This window comes from Pithys albifrons, chromosome 9 (genome assembly GCF_047495875.1).
Source record: "Pithys albifrons albifrons isolate INPA30051 chromosome 9, PitAlb_v1, whole genome shotgun sequence".
In the NCBI taxonomy this organism is placed as follows: domain Eukaryota; kingdom Metazoa; phylum Chordata; class Aves; order Passeriformes; family Thamnophilidae; genus Pithys; species Pithys albifrons.
This window is the reverse complement of record NC_092466.1, coordinates 22229273-22246836: the sequence shown is the minus strand read 5'-3', so window position 1 is coordinate 22246836 and position 17564 is coordinate 22229273. Positions and strand designations below refer to the sequence as shown.

The 17564-nt window shown below is 39.7% G+C and overlaps 1 protein-coding gene across 7 annotated transcripts in view; it reads left to right on the top strand.

Moving 5' to 3' along the window:
* NDST2 (N-deacetylase and N-sulfotransferase 2) overlaps window positions 1-17564 on the top strand; it is a 130558-nt gene that overhangs the window by 22508 nt on the left and 90486 nt on the right. For 6 of the 7 annotated variants that reach the window (XM_071564250.1, XM_071564235.1, XM_071564241.1 and 3 more), the window contains exon 2: window positions 5873-5957. The gene's annotated coding sequence lies outside the window, so the exon portion shown is untranslated. Of the gene's footprint in view, window positions 1-4068; window positions 4141-5872; window positions 5958-17564 lie in introns of those variants that run through there. The other variant, XM_071564237.1, reaches the window with a different exon arrangement.

Below are 17564 nucleotides of genomic sequence, written 5' to 3'. Positions count from 1 at the left end.
GAAAACTTCTAGCATGGAGGATCCACAGCTTCTCTGGATGATGTGTTCCTGTGCCTCACTACCCTGATAGTAAAGAATTTCTATCTGATATCTAAACTAAACATGCCATCTTTCAGTTTAAAGTCATTCCCCTATGTCCTATTACTACATACCTTTGTAAAAAGGACAGTGTTATGCTTGTGTAAGTGTTATAGTAGATAAACAATATATAACAATCCTAACCCTGGCTGAAGCCTTTTGGTGTGTGCTGTAACGTAAATAGCAGTGACAGTGTAGTTGGAACAAATTATATGAAGCTTTCTTAATAATTTGGTCTCAAAATACAACTTCCTGTTTTGAACTGCAAGTGACATTTTTAGGTGTTGTCATAAATACTGTGTGATGGCTTGCAGATGTCGTATGTTCATATGCAAGTATATAGAAAAAAGATTTCTGTCATGTCATTACTTTGTTTCTTTGATACTGGGATCATTTTATTATAAAACCCAGTCTCCTTTTTGGCCTACTTTGCGGCATAAAATACACCAATGCGAATAAAAAAAGAGAAGATGAAAATGCCATATCCAGTCAGAGAAGGGATATGTGTAATCCAGTGTTCTGTTTCTAGTACCTGATGATAAGTTGTTTTGGAGAAAGTGACAGAATCTTCATAATGGACAATTATGTAATTATGATTGAGCGCTTCAGGGACACTGAAGAGATTTAAGTATATGCTTTTCACTGAAAGACAAGGAGGTTAAAAATACTCCAGTTGCATAAATACCCATCTCCCTTGTGTTTGTGGAAACTAAGATATTTCTGTTTTCATATTTATTGCTAGCCTTTGCTTTGATAATGGATCACATGAGTATATATAGCTTCCTTCTCCCTTAATTCTTCCTTTCCACTTGAAATAACTTGATTTTTAATTTTACTGTATGTATTGTTGCTTAAGGTAAGTGTCTTGTTTAGGCAGGTTTTGTCAACTGCACAAATATTGAACAGTGAAGGTGCAATAAGTAATAGGCTTGTAGAAAAGAAGCAGGTGTCATAGTGGATCACACATTGTGCAGGAGCCAACAGTGCAAATAATGTGTAAGAAGCAGCCCAAGACCTGAGCCACGGGGCATCCTCTGCTCTGGAACCTGAGACTGGCTCAGACTCTGCTCCTGTGGGCGAATGGGAGCCATTTGTTTTGGTGTCTGTGGTGATGTGTCCCATTTACTGTGATGGCCAGGACAGAAGGAGGTGCAGTGTTCCTGGGTGGTGGCAAGGCTGTTTAGGATGTAGTTCCTGTTTAGTAGTATGATTATGGATAAAAGGATAATGGCTAGTGTCACTTCATGGGAGAGATAACTTGTGCAACTGCTCATAGTTGCACAATTAGGGCATATTTTGAATTCAAAGCTCACCTGGAACATAAAGTTTACTATACTGCTAGACTTGATGTATGGTTAGGAGAAAGAGGAGGCGTAAGTTTAGGTCAGTGAGAGAGAAGGGGAGGGAAAAGAGAGGATTCAGATTGTGATTGCTTGGAGGATGGCTAATACGGGAGAGATGGAGAGGAAGTGGATGGACAGGTGGGTTCTTCGGTAAAAAACACTATGCCATCTGCTATTGGTTGTAATAATCCAAAAAGCCTAAAATGTTTGGGCCTCTTTGGACTCACACACAGCTTAGGACTTTCCATTCTACTACTGTTAAAAAGGCCATGGCAGTTAGAATTGAATGGCATAGGACAGGGATATGATAAACCATGATAAAGTGTGGGGGTGGGTCACAGGTGTGTTGGGGAAGTAGGGAGAAGATTTGAACCTCTGGGTCAGGGGCTTAAGCCTGTTGAATATGCTGAGCTCTGCCAGCCTTAGCAGTCCTTTCCTGGGATGGAGTTGTGTGGATGAGCCTTTTTGTAGTTAATTGGGTTTGTTACTCCCAAGTAGAAGCCACGCTTCTAGTATTGGCCTCACTTTCCCAGTCCTTTCATATTAGGGAAAATTGATCATTGGTAGAAACCGACTTGAGTTGCTCCGGTCACAGAGATTGTGTAGGACTGTGGTATCTTTCTCTCTGCTGTGTGCTGGAACAACAAACTGCTGCAGGTGTTTTTGCACACCACATTTGAGGAAAGATGAGGTCCAACTGGAAGTAGCTCAGGAGAAAGCAATAGCAAAGACCTATAAAGCACTAATGGAACAGCCAGGATTATTCAGACTGGAGAAGTTAAAAGAATCTTAACATTTTCAAGTGTGCTGCAAAGAGAGAAATTCTCATTCATGTTCACACAGCCCAGAAGTAAAGTGCTTAAATTGTATAAATAGAGTAGAATTCAGGAAAACCTTTTCAACAGTGCAAGCAGTTAAACAGTAGACTGGATTGCCTGGGAACCTTCTGGAAACTTTGTCCTGGAAGATACTGGCAGAGATAACAGGCAAATGAGTTGGCAGTGCTTTAGATTTCGCTAATCATACCTGAATTTTCTTCCAAGCCTGTTTTCTGTGATTTCAAAGGTAAAGAAATAGTTGCTGTATAGTTTTCCTTCAGTTTTAAGCATATTCTTTGGCCTGATAATTTTCATTGCATTTTCTTGAGGATTTTTTTCCTGCTAAATACAGTGTCAGTCAAGCTGAACTTAAACACACTAAAGGTGAAGCTGTATGTTAAGAGAGAATGCATTAAAGAATGTTAGTATATATATCGTTAATATTTTTTTCCTGAATGTCTTGTTTACTTTTTTACCGTGCTGATCAAATGACTGTTTTCATTGACACATGATATAAATTCTTAGAGAGGAACTACAGGTAATTTATAGCTCATAATTAAAGACCTCCCTCTCTTTCTGTTTTTTATTTCTTTCTCATTTTCTTTGTTATTGTGGCCCCAAACTGCCCAAGAGCTGTCTGTTTGAATTTCCTGAAATAATCCACATTATTCTGTGTATTCGACCCACCTCACTCAAAGTTGAGTTCAGCTGAAATTTTATTTCAGTTTTGCTTTCTTCTGGAACTATTTAAAAACACCCTGAAAGAAAACAAACCTTAATCTTTTGAGAGCTTTGCAAATACCCTTCTTCCACGCTCTAAACTGACCAGTGATTCTTGTTTTGTTTTTCTTTGCCAGTTTCCTGCTTGTGACAGTGCTTTGTTCTTCTTGCCCGCACAGTGACTTGAGTAGCCCTTTGTGAAGGACTTGACCAAATCTTTTAAGTTCCAATAAACAATGTATTGTTGTATCCCTTTACTTCATCGGGGTTTTTTTCTAATCCTTGCAAGAATTCAGCTCCTTAACAGACCTACCTTGTGTTTAATTCATCTTGTCCCCTGAACTATGCAGGAATCTTCAGTGTTCACATGCTCGTAAGGATTCTCCTTAGTCTGTTCCTGAGAAGTCTTTGAGCTTTTGCAGACTCCAGTTCACGGGATCTCAGGCTTGCTTTCCTGTGCTGGAGTGGCACTTACAAATGAGAATTCAGGACCAGGGTCCTACAGACATTTTTTTGGAAGTTCTCACACAGTCCCACTCCTCTGTTGCTTTGTCCTCTGGTGTACAGTGCCAGTGCAACTATTTGTGCAGATGCACAATGCCCTGAATCTAAAATTGAAAAATACCTGGCACGGGGCAGTGGCGGCCCAACAAAGGGAACGTGCAGCCAGTTAATGTGTGGGAAAGGGAGGGCAAGGAAGGGAGAGAGCTGCTGCCTTCCAGCAGTACCACTGGCTTAGCTCTGTATCGTACCTGGCTTAAAGTACCTCTGTCTACTGTTGTCTTTTTCTTTTGCACGAGAAAATTTAGTAAATTCTCAACAGGAAGTTACAGAAATACAAACTCGATAGTGCAGACAAATATTTTATTGAGCTGTGTGGAGTCATATCGTTGTATCTTACTGAAAAATGTTTTTAACACCTTTATTACAGACTGGGGTCTTTCTAAATTTGTAAGATGCTGAATGTTAGAAATCAATTGTAGATGAAGACACCAAGAGAGAAGAACTGGAGATAGTAGAACTAATGAGAAAATATTGAATCAAAGTCTTTCCCGTTTGCAGGGAGGCACTGGGGAGAAGTCAGTCACAAAACTTTGACCTGAAATGTGTTTGTGTGCTTCAAGGAATGAGAAAAACTGGAAAAGCACCAGTGTTATTTTCATGCATCAGAAGTCTTTGGAGTGAGTAGCTGTGCAGCAGATAAATCAGCTTACAGATGCATCATTCTACCAAGAAGCAAATTAGTATGGTTTTGGGTTATAAAAATTAAAGAAGTTCCTTCTTGAACAACTGTGAGAGTTAACTTGCCTGTTGTACAGACCCAGATGTTGTTCCTATACAGAAGAGAGTGGAGGGACACTGTAGAGTGTGGAGGGACAAATGACAAATGAGTACAGGCCAAGGGACCGACAGACAAACGTGGCTATCTTGGGTGTGTGATAACTAGATGTGTAGCTGAGAGATGTGATAAGAGTCTACAAATGTTTGAGGCACATTCTTGAAAGATAGAAACTAAATTAGTAAGGTGAGAAAGGGCATAACTAGAAACAAGGGAATGAGATTATGAAATATGTTAAAGTATAGAACAATCTGCCCAAAGGAAAGATTGGAAGAACAAATATATAATACAAAAGACTGGTAGAAACAATCAGGAAATAGTCTAACATCAAAGAATCAGCTTTCTAATGAAAACAGATTGAATAATTTAGAAGTCTCTTTTAGCCATTTAATTTATATTTGCTTTTGAGGTATTAGGGTAAGTTGGCAGCTTCTCTTAACTCTTTAATGCTGTCTCCCTAATGCTTCCTGCTGATTCTAATCTACATTGTTGCATACCAATCTTAGATGCTTTTTTTTAGGAAAAAAATGTTTCTAAAAAAGAACACTCGGATAATCAATATAAAAAAAGGTATAAGGGGAGAAGGAAGGTGAATAAGCTTTGGGAATGATTTTTCAAGAATGGTGTCTTGATACATTTTGCTTAAAAGCTGTCGCTGCAAATAAATGGGAGCAAACTAATTCCAGGTACAGACATCTGGTTGCACTGGTTTGTTCCTGTTTGCATCTGGGTGAGCGATGGTGGGGGAGCTCCCCAGCTGTGGGTTACTGTTTGTGTTGTGTGACCAATCTGTGATTTATGGGATGGTATGAACAGGATCAAAACCTTTTTGGCATAGAAGGCAGCAGAGAATTTTTCCATAGTGCAAAGTGTATAATACAATTCCATTCAGAAAGTCAGTTTGGCTGCATCTGAAAGGAAGGAGAGCAGCCCTGAGCTGTTCTGTTTGGGCTGTCACGATAGGGTAAATAGTCAAATGTGTTCAGGTTCACTGCCCCTCTCAGTAGCTTTTTGTCTGTATTGATGTCAGGTGCCTGCCAGGCTCTGGTGTAGCGGAGGAAGGAGGAAGACAATGAGGAGTCCTCACATGTAGCCACTGCCCAAGTTGCTGACTTGAGAGAGAAGGGACTTGGCCATGCTTGGCATTTCCTGGGTGACTCCTGTAGGCTGGAAGGCAGCCCTGGAATTAATTTGAGGAGATGATTTAAAGAATTTGGAAAATATACCAATTTGGGAGTTTTCCTTTGTAAAGCAAAAACCCTTAAACCTTAGTTTTCAAACAGAACTAAGAGACAGTGAATTTATGATGCTACATTTAATTTCTGTACGTGGTCTATAGGTCAGTTGGTTAGAGCATGTGCTAACAAAACCAAGGTTGTGGGTTTCTTCACTTGACGTGTTTTTAAGGAGACACAGCAGTGTGTGCACTCTCTTGGATAATTTCTGTGTAGAACAAGGCAGTTGCTTGCACAACCCATGTGCAATACTCTTCATATGTGTATAAAATTAAGTACTCTTTGATCTTTATTTCCTGCATATCTCTAATCTCAACCCATTTTACTTTTTTTTTTTAGCCCCAGCTGGAGGGTGTGCTTGTGATCCAGGCATTGTTGACTTTCCTCTGTGTGCTGGCTTCTGAACAAAGACACTGCTGAAAAGGTGAGCATTTAACTTCCATCCTCTTTGATGCAGATTTATGTTCAGAGGAGCTGATAAATTCAGACTCGTCAAACCTGTCACATTAAACTGTATCTGGGTTTACAGTGGAGAAAGTCTAATCTACCAGCTCATAAAATTGTGAGCGTCAGCCATCAAAGCACTGTTGGATTCTGGTTTAGTGTAAATTGTGTGGCATTCTGCAGTGCTGCAGACCAGAGAACCTGAAAGGTAGGAATGTTTCATCTCTTGAACAGATCTGAATTTAGAGCTGGGAAATCTCTGAGGTCCTGAAAACACAGCGATAAAAATACAATTCCTACCCTGTAACCTGCATGGGAAGGGATGGCTGAGAGGGCACGCACAGCTACTCATTTCCTACACACTTGTGTGAATTCCTTATCAAGTCTTATTTTTATCACATCAACTGTCTTCTGAAAGTAGCTTAGGTACCTGAGCATGAACTGAACAGGCTTTTTTCAAATTGTCAAGACTACTTATAAGATGGGAAATAAGCTTAATGGCATTGCTCTGCAGTGAGTACTTAGCAGGAATTTCTCAAAACCTTTCCCTTCAGTCGGGGAAATGCTGAGTGTGCAAGGCATGCAAAGGTGCAGTGACCAAGGGGAGGGGCCAACTTATTTTTCAGGAAATAAATAAAATTTTGCTTATAGGAAATTTTTAGTACTTCAGAAAAGGGTAGATAAAAGTAAATATGTGATATCGTAATTTCTATATTATTCTATTTCTTTGAGACTGCATTAACCATCAACCTGCTAAATTTCAGGGTATGTCTTTGAAATCATGAAAGGCACGGCAAGATTCTTTTCCTGATTTTCTGTATTGATAGTTTTGTCTGGTAGAGCAAGATCTTGTTCTGTGATTCTGTTGCTCTGTGGCATCAACGAGAAAAACCTTTCTAAGAACACTTACAATCTCTTAGTGGAAGGACACTGAACTAATAATCTACTGCATACAGCTCCAAAACTAGTTCTGTGTCTCAGAAGTGCATCCCTGAATGGCATTTGACACAATGATATGTATTGAATTAGACACTCCAGTTGTGTTTGGCATGTTTCTTCTGTGAGGAAGTGGTGAGGAGCAGCCATGAGGAATACAACACCCAGAAGGATTTGCAGGCAAGCAAAGAATAAGTTTAATAGCTGGAGGTAGGTAGATGTAAGGATCTGTTCTGGAAGAAGTTAGTTATGAAGTTGTAATTTTATTAAATTATCATAAAGAGTAATGCTCTGTACCTGGGGGGTTGTCGAGAATAATAATTTCCAATAAGATTGAGTTCAGCAGTTACCCATGGTACTCTTGAGGCTAAGCATCTTTGGTCTTGTTACCATTAGTGGCTAAGTCATGTGAGACTCAGTGGTACAGCTGAGCTGAATTGGAAATAGCATTCTGGTTTTTTTCTTCTCAAGCTTGCTGTTGTAGACAAGGCTGTTGTCTAGCAGGCATGGATTCCTTAAAAAGAAGCAACCCTCCCCCCATTCCAAACAAGTGCCCTTAATTTTATTTCCAAATGTGATGCTGAAATTTAAGGGTTCTGTATGAATTTGCTTCTTTCCTCTTGTAATTTTTCTCACCCTTTTAAATGAGTTGGTGTGCCCTCTGCCATGTCCGTGTAACTGGCTGAACTGTAGACATGCAGGAAGTGCAGCTAACAAAAGGAGTATATAGTGCCAAAGTCAGGTGTGTTAATCAGACAGCCTGATGAGGCCAGAGATACAAAAGATGCCTTCATTTGAAATATTGTTGGATTTAGCGATGTAGTTTTTCAGGTATGTCGAAAGAAGCTGATTGCTCATCCCTGCTGTTCTGTAGTATCTGTTTCTTTGTGCTTCTATTGGTGATGCAGGAAGGCTTGAATACCTTCTTTGATACATGTGGAATCTGTAGAGGAATCTTTGGAGTCCTTACGTTAGCATCCTGCATGTTACACTTCCTTTGCCATACCAAGAGAACTGATGAATCGGAGGTGATTTTAAGTACAAAAGTTTACTGCAGGGAAGCTTTCTAAGCCCCCTTTTAAGATCCTCACTGAAACCAGAAATTCAGATGCAGGGCAAAGTTTTGGACCTCTATGTTAGAAACGCTGGATTTGAACCTGGAATGCTCTGCTGATGAGCTTTGGGGCTGTATTATCAGCAACTGCCTGAAGCAGGCCCTTCCTGCTGAGGAATTTTTTTCAACTGCACTGACATCTCCCTCTCCAATGAACAGTTGCATCCTTGTGATTCCTTTCAGATGCGCTGGCTTTTGTGGACTAGAGTAAAGGGGGGTGGATATTGCAATGAATTTGCTGTCTCTCCCAAGCTGGCAGGATTGTTCCCAGCTGTCAGTGACTCACAGTAGCCGAGTTGCTGTCTCAGAGTTCAAGTTAATGGAATTTGCAGTTCAGTTTCCCTTGATTTGTCTGGCAGAGGTGGAATTTCCCATGAACTGGGAAGAGGAGGAGAAATTCCACAAAGTAGTAGCTTTGAATGTGTGTTTGGTCTGAAAAATTGCTGTGAGGTGCTGTCCTTCCTCAGTCCTTTCTTGGGAATGGCTCCTTATATTACACATGTGGTAAGTGTATGCCACATGGTTGTCATCTGATTCTTTCTCTGAATGGATGGCAAACTTTCTTTGGATTTAGAGGCTCTGTTTTCTTAGCAGGGTAACTAGTTTATTTATGCCAAAGTAAAAGGGCACAAATGTCATCAATGCAATTTATTCACAGAATTAATGTTCTTTGCTGAGCGATAAATTACATTTTATCCTGGGGTTTTTGCCACTTGGCATTTTTACCAAACAGATTATTTCATGTTAATATGAAGGGATACTTGAAATACAGGGTTGTATTGTGTAGAATGGAGACCCGGGTTTATGTGTTGGTTTTGACTGTTGTTCTGGTAGTGTGTGATTCCTCTGGAGAACCTGCTGGACTCTGATAGAGCCATGTATTAAGTGCTGGCTCCTGAACAGCACTGATTCCTCCAGAATCAGTAGGATGCTTTGAATTTTGTTTATTTTCTTTGAAGACAACTGTTCCGTGACTGAGAATCACTGTCAGTTTCCAAAATAAACAGGTCTTCTGAAGCTTATTTGCCTTCTTGTTGCTCTGTTATGAAATATCAGAATATCTGGAACAGCTTCGCTGTGAACCTTTGTGGCTTGATTAAACTGCACGCTGTGCCTTGTTCCCTCTTTCCCATCTGTGAATCTTGGGCAGGTGTATGAAAAGTATCTTCTAGTTCAGGGTGCTGTTAGACAGTGCCTGAAAGGCAAAGAAAATAGCAAATGTTTGCTACTCAATGTTGTGGCTTTTCCAATGTCCATAATCTATTAAAAAGAAACTCCAAGAACTCAGAGTAAGATGATGATACTCAGTTTACTAATCAGATAAGCAAAGAAAGGGAGAGGTAAAGGACACAATTTCATTTTCTTCTTATACTGAGCAAGCACTAAGCAAGAATAGCCCAAAGAGATTAAATGTGTATGTGTTTCAGACTCCAGGTACATTTTTCCATTGAACAGAATTGCCTTCTCCAGTTCTCTATTTGCTTCCTTTGTATGCGCTTTTATAAGCAAGACCCGTGATTCTGTCTTTTCAATGGAATCACAGATAATAAAATTCCTCTTTTTCCACACTAGTACTGGTTTCCCACATCAAGCATGTAAGCCATGGTATTTGTAGTGAGGTTAAGGACCCTTTCAGGTTGTTTTTCTCCATTAGTACAAAGTGCTCATTTCACTGTCTAATAAAATCAATTTTCATTTTTGATACATCCACCATCACAAGGAAATGTTTAAACAGTTTTTCTGCCTTGCATTTTGTTTTCTTAAGGCACACGGAGAGTAGGAGGGTTTCAGCATGTTGGCTGCTGAGGACTTGTTTGTGTGAATGCCTTGAGAAAAGAGGAGGTCAGTATGTAGTAAACTCAAGTATGTTAAATCATGATGTAGACTTCGTACTCAGAAAAAGAGTTAACCTGAGTTTGCTGTGTCTTTAGCTTCATTTCCAAATGCCCAAAGAATAAAAGCTCCTTCCATGTATGTCAAGGGATTTGGCAATGATCTCCTCTATGAATTGCAGTGACATTTGATTCTGCAGAAGTCATATATTAAATGCAAAAGTTCTTAATGTTTATCACTTTGATTTTCTCACTCGGTGTTGTGGCGCTGACTTTGGTGGTGGTTCAGAGTCCGAAGAGCAGTCATTGCTAGAGGTCACACTGTAATTAGCATTAGCCTGATTAGAGTAACCTAATTATGATCCTAGAAATGTACTAGAAGTTGTGCTTAGAAATGCACAGTAGATTATAATAGTGAAAATACTGTGTAGATTCTATATTGTTACCCAGATTTCAGCATGCAGCATTTTGTAGTCAAGAAAAGATACAAGACAAAAGAGAGGGGCAGAGAGCTACATATGCAAATGAGAAGTAGCACAGTACCATATAAATGTGGTTCTAAGTTTAAAAATTCGGCACTTTTTTGGAGACATAACAAATCTGAAGTAATATATTTTGGAAATATTGAATACTTTAGCACAGGTAATTTAAAACCTCATTTTTTTACGTTTCTTTATGCAAGAACAAAAAGGTTATTCAGAAAAGCTGAGCAGACGCAAACTTAAATGGCTTACAGGAAATTTGCTTGTGGAACTCATGGCCATGCTTATTTCTGAGATGCAAATGGAAGTTAGTGAGCTTGGGCATGCATGACTGATAGAAAAGAGGGGAAAAAAGAGCCAGATAGAAAAATACATAAACTCACACAGTACAATATATGAGTCTATTTCTAAAAACTGATTATTTCCATGAATATTTTAATTTAGGATTTATTGAATCTTTTCAAAAGAGTGGAATGGCTTATTTCAAACTGACTAATATTTGAGTAAGGTGTAAACTCCAGCTCTGAATTGTCTTCTCTACTTTCATGTAGTTTTCTTGATATCGTGAACTGATGTCATTAATTACCAGGGAAACAGTGCATCAAAATTCGCTGTGTTTGGGGAAGATGCTTTTTGTGGAAGGGAATCTCCCACCAAAGACTTATTAAATTCATCTTACTTCAACCTCTGTTCTACCTTTCCTCTCAGTTCTCTAACTTAAAACTTTTGTTCTCCTTGCCCCCTTGATAGTTTAGAATTCCAAATCCTTCAGTCATTCTCTCCTTGCAACTGCTATCTGAATTCATCTCGTCTGACTTCTTCAGTCTAATGGAGGAAATCTCAGACAAAGCATGTAATCTCATATTTTGGAAATCAGGAATCTAAAGCATATGTTTCCCATGAAGAATGGAGTATCTCCATCTGAGAGTACCTGAACTCTGCTGTAAGTGGCTGGTCCTCTGTCAGAAAGTGAATAATCCGATACATTTCCAGCTGTCATTAAGATATCCAGTCAAAACCATAGTTTTTAAGACAAGAATACTGTAGACTGTTTCTTTTACTGAGCCATTTGAGAGAATCTGAGCGTAAGGGCATTTGCTCTATGTGCACATAGCACTGAAGGCATTGAATGTGCAGAAGTGCTTCAGCCAAGTCCTGACCGCAGCAAGCAGTCTTCAGGGTCACCTGTCCAGCCCTGATGAGTTGGCAAACACTCTCCCTTACTTGAATGGCACCTGGAGCTCACCATTTCCTGTAGAACTACTAAGAAAAGCATATGCTTGTTCTTTTGGCTCCACAACACTTCAAAAGCGCTTCACAGCTGCCTGTCTGTTCCTCTTTCCCTGGAGCTCTATGGCTCCAAGTTGTGTTTGAGCTGTTTCTTGCTCTTTTTTTCTTGAGATGGTATGTTCTATCTTGGAATAAGAAGAGATCCCTCTTGCTTTTGCTGTCTGCACTGTAACTTCAGTAGCTATATTTGAGGTAGAACAGCTGCTTACTTTCCAAGGCAATACAGATGAGGAAAAGCAGCAACATGAAGTGGGTAGGTGTATCACTGGAACATAGGAGAGAATAATGCGATGATGAAAAGCACAGCATTCCCTGGAATGAGCTTTTAAATAAACACAGAGAGAATGTGTGTGTGTTGGAGAGGGAGTTGTCTCAGAAAGCTGTGTTTATTCCCTTGAGGCTACCCTGCTATTAATTGAGTCAACATGTCAAAGTGAAGTATGTGCTGAGCTTTGGGAGTGGGGGAAAGCTGCTTCTGCAGATGGGCTTAGATGAACCCCATCTTACAGTGATAATGAACTGAAGCCACAACATAACAGAATAGCTGTCCAACCAAGCTCTACAGCTGATGTTTCTTTCAAGACATACTTTAAATCTTTGTTTGGTTGGGAAGCTATGAATAATTGGCTTTGCCTTTGCTTCTGATGCCGATGTGAATGAAGATGATGAACAGAGAGGAACATGACTGAATGCACTACTGAGATACAGTCAAAACAAGCTGAAAAGGTCTTCCTTAATTTATTTCTGAATCTCAGAGAAACAAATGTCTGTCCTATTATATTTCTTGTGTTGGTGTAATGTTTTGGGGATGTACTGACTCTTCTGTCTGATTTTTATGTTTTAAATGGATGGGGAAGGGCTGATTACAACCCTTTGTCCTGGCAGTTAGTTGCAGCCTTTGGCTGTGTGACTTCATGCATGATGCTGCACTGGCAGCTTTCTCCTTGGCCAGAGCTCACTGCAGCATTGCCCTGGGAATTCATATGAACTTGAAAATCCTTTAAACCCAATGTTTCCATGCTAACAAGCTAATTTTGTCTTGATTGGGTTTTTTTGTGGAGTCTCTACCTTTGGCACTTTTGTATTTTATAAATCATGCTTACTGACATATTTGATGTTCTGATTGTTTCCATAGTGACAGCAATGGCAGAAACCTGCAAAAGGAAGGTGACAGCATTGTATTTTCAAGATTAACTGTTTTACAGTTTAATGGTTTGAGGGGGTGGGAATGCAGGAGATTTTTTCAGGCAGTCAGAATATTTAGTATTACTTACTCGGAGGTCAGAGGGGAAAGGTTTGATTTGGTGTTTTGGCATTTATTTGTGTGGGATATCAGCAAGCAAACGTCAGCCTAGGTAATATGAGATGTTTTTAGCAATGTCTCCTTTCTTGCCGCTCCAAATGATGAAATTTTGAAATGCAGAAAATTAAAATGTAACAGATTACTGTCACAAGATGTGCCTGTGAGAAAACATGTAACATATTCTTGGTTCATAATTTCTCCCTTCCAAATTCATAACCTGAGTGCAGGGAGCTTTTAGCATTAGAAATTAGACACTTAGAAAGCTATTAGTGGGAGCTTCAACCTTTTTTTTTTCTTCCCACTGGCAAAATCAGCTGTCTCATTTTATTTTCTGGAAATAAGGCTTTATTCCTTTTCATTACACATCATATTATTTGTGTTAGTCAGTGAGATAGCTTGAGAGCATATGGGCATTTGATTAGAGTCCGTACTGCAACAGAGAGGGTTGTTTTAAAGCATTCTGTAGGAGATACAAGTTTCTCTAATGTGTCTTTTTGTAGTTGGTGTTATGCCTCTTCTCTGGTGTGGTCGCTTGAAGCAGTTGCCTGAATTATAATGTGTGCCCACTGTTCTTACATCAGCACAGACCAGTGAGAGGAGATACTGTGAGAGATACTTGTAAATTATGTCAAATGTTTTCAATCAGTGACCAACCTTTTTCTCTGTAGCATTTGATAGTATTCTGGTTGAGTCACCATCCCTGGAGGTATATAAAAGATGTCTATATCTGGCACTTAGGGGGCACTTAGGGACTGCCAAATCTATTGCTTGGTTTAGTGGTGGACTTGAGAGTGCTAGGTTAATGGTTGGATTGGATCTTAAAGGTATTTTCCAACCAAACTAGTTCTGTGACTCAGAGCTTGCTTTCTCTCCCCACCCCAGTGCCGTGCCCGGGTCTGTGGTCAGGCCTCGGACCCTGCCCCCCTGGTCGCTCCGGGCAGGAAGAGTCACTCAGCACGTGCTGCCCATCTCCAGGTGGCAGACACATCCTCTGGCCCTGGGGAAATCAAGCAGCCTTGTCATAAGACACAGGTGCTATGCTCCAATTTAACACATTGTTAAATTCATATCTCTTATGCCTTCCAGCAAAAAATGGCATCATACTGTAAACTGAACATGTGTTACATCTGATTACACTGGGGAAGAGAAGGCAGCAGCTGGGAACTTGTATTGCTTTGTAAGTTGCAGAAGTTACTTGATTATCTGTGCCTGAGGTGTTTCAGGTCACATCTGCCTTGGTACCTCAGCAGGTTTTTCCATCATTTTGGTATCTTGGGAATGGGGTGCATAAAATATGTAATTTATGGTTCTCCTGTATATTTATCTGCAATGTTTTGGTCAGCTGCCATGTTGAAAAGTGTTTGATTCTGGTTTCCCGTTTACCTGAATGAAGAGGAAGTTTCCCTGTTTTGTGCCAGCTGGATCACTGTGTAAAACAGGAAGGGGATTTAGAAATCACGAGAGCAGTAGTAGGAGGTTGAAGTGAATGGTGTCATCTGTTCTAAATAGTCTTACTTGTAGAATGATATGGAATTAAATCACTTTCTTTTTGAGACAGGTTCAGTTATAGGTACTTAAGTTGTTGAAATGCCAGCCTAGTGAAAAATAAGATTGGTTAGGATGTGTTCTCCTCACCCACCCCCCCTCCCCGCCCCCAACAAAATGCAATGCGTTGTTTTTGCATTATTTATACTGATGGACTTTAAAAGTATAGCTTAGTGCTGTGTCTTAAGTAGTGTTCTGTGTCCCAAGCATGTGTTGGACATCACTGGTATTTCAGTAGCATTATAAATGTTGACAGAAACAGACATTTAAATGTGCCTCTGTCATGTGAAACGTATTTAATTTCTTCATCTGTAAAACTCACAGGTTAAGATTTGTAGCCTTTTCTGATCTCACTTAGAATGAAGGGGTAGTGTTTTTCTTCTTTTCAGTTAGTGATAGCAGTTAGTGCTGTTTCATTTGCATTGACCCCCTGCTTCTGGTTAAAAGGTAGCTTTATTTGCAGAGGTATCACAGTGTGCTTAGTGTGGCTTGCAGAATCTTTGTAGCTGTTTTAATCTTGTATGAAAGAGGTAAAATCCAAGAGGAAATTGGGAACTAAAAGGAAAAAAAACCCAAACTGAAACCAACTATTCACATGTAAATTTACCCATTAAAGCCATAGACCATGTAGATTTAGATAGTATTATATTAATTTCTTGAAGTAGAACTTTTCCTTACATCTTGGGAAAAATCTGCAAAGAAGAAAGCATCTCTTACATGTCTTCTGCTCTTCATTCCAATTACAGGCAGCTGTCTGATTTATACTCAATGAAAACAGCTAATTGTGCCCTTGTAAGCTTTTTCAGATTAGAGGAACACATATTTGTTTGCATGAAAATGTTTGCATGGGAAATACTGAAAACCTTTACTGCAGATACAGCATTTCAGAGTTCAAAACATACATGCCTCTAATGCTCTTTTAAAAGCTGTTCATTCCCTGCGTGACAGCATTTACTTCTCCACGTGTCATTAATGTTTAGTGGCATTGCAAGTTCTCGGAGAGCAGACTGAGGTGACATTGTGTGTGGTTTGAGACAGCATTAGCCAAACAAATTTTTGGGACTCTCACAGTCATTTGCTCTCTTAGAAAACATGGAACTCCTGTGATGCAAAGGATTTTACATTTATTCTTTTGGTTTCTAAAGTAGTGGAGATTGTTTAATGGATGATGTTGAATATGAGTTCCTGTTTTATGAAGATTTTTAAAAACACTCTGACTAAAAATAGAATAAAAAGAAGAATTAAACCTCAGGTATGTTAAAATTTCAATCTTTAACCTTATAAGACTGGTCTGACTGAATAATGGTGATTCTTTTGAAGAGCTTTTCATCAAAGTCTTCTCTTTGATTCATTTTTGGCACACTTGGAATTAGGAAGCTATTGGGTTAGTATAATTTCACTTATTAGAGAAATATATTTTGATTAAATTGCAGGCATACAGTCCACCTCTCCTGCTTTGGGATGGTGTGTCTGCAGTGGGAAATGACAAGTAATTCAGTGGCACAGTGTGGTATTTCACTGATGACACAGACGTTGTGTCGATGGTCAGCTCAGTCTGTGTCCTGTACCTGTATTCGTTCCTTCCTTGAAATGACTTGTACTGAGAGTGGCTCAGAGATATTTCAGCCATGCTTGTCAATCCTCAGAATTTTTTGAGGTCTGGATGACTTTTGTGTGCTTTCTAATCATGCTTTTTTTCTCAGAAACCATTCGAATATATGCTTTGAAAAATTCCTGTGTTTTGCTGTTTTGTCCTTTGAATCTTGACCATTTTGCTTGTTCTTTCTCAGTTCTGCATTTCAACGAAAATACAAGTTCTATTCCATGATTCTCCTATGTGTAAATTTGTACTTCTTTTGGCGTGTTTGTTAGAAATTGTCTTTTGCTAAGCTGGGATGAAATTGGGAATGTCACACCAAAAAATGAATGTTCCTTTCCCACAGCAGACGAACTTTTCACATTAACTGGAATGTCAAAGCTGTTAACCTAACAACTGTATAAATTATTTCTGTGATGATTAATGCTTTCTGACTGAAGTCAAAATGGATGTTTATTCCTTAGGTGGTTAATGTGTTGTTTAATCCAAGAAATAAAACATTCTTCTTTAAAAAAACCCAAAAACAACAAACAGCAACCCCTCAAAAAACCAAGCAGAACCCCAAACAAGACCGAAACCACTGGACTTGAGTCCTTTGCCCTGTTGACTTAATAAATGCCTTCTTTTGTTTTCTGCTGTCATTTTTCTGGGACTGAAGAGTTATGGTTTATATGAAATAGGGGAGAGCATTGGGAACCAGAAATGCACTTGATGAAGAGTGACTCGTGACTGCCCTGCCAGTCCCACTGTTCTGGCTTGTTGTTAGGGATATTTGCTGTTGTGTCAATTTGTGGCATATTAGCAGTCTCTGAGAGTACACGTGGATGTGGGGTATCTGATTAACTGAGTTTCCCTCAAGGGTATGAGCAGGAACAGGAGAGAATTTGGTCTCCACCATTTCTATGTGTCAGGTGAGTCAGTCTGGGGTTGGGGTATCTCTCTGTTGTATTAAAACACTTTTCAAATTATCTTCTCTTGTGCATTCTGAATTCTGGCTCCATCTCTTCTCTGTTGGTCCTTGGATGAATGCTTAACTCAAAACTTTATGTATTTGCTAAGTTTTAATGAATCTATTTTATTTAATGTAGAATAGGATTTGCTCATTTTCCTGTTTTAGTGTGGTACAAGAGAGACAGGGAGCTCCTGGAGCAGGTCCAGTGGAGGGCTGTGAAGATGATTAAGGAGACTGGACCATCTGTTTTACAAGAAAAGGCTGAGGGAGCTGGGCCTGTTCAGCCTCAAGACACACCTTAGGACCTCATCAATGTCTGTCAGTATCTGAAGGGAGGGTGCCAAGAGGATGGAGCCAGAACCTTGTGCACAGAAAGTTCACCTGAACACCAGGAAGAACTTTACTGTGGGGTGGACTGTGTGTTGGAACAGATTGCCTGGAGAGGTTGTGTAATCTGTGTCGCTGGAGATGTTCAAGGAGCATCTGGTTGCAATCCTGTGCAACGTACTCTAGGGTGACCCTGGTTGAGCAGGAAA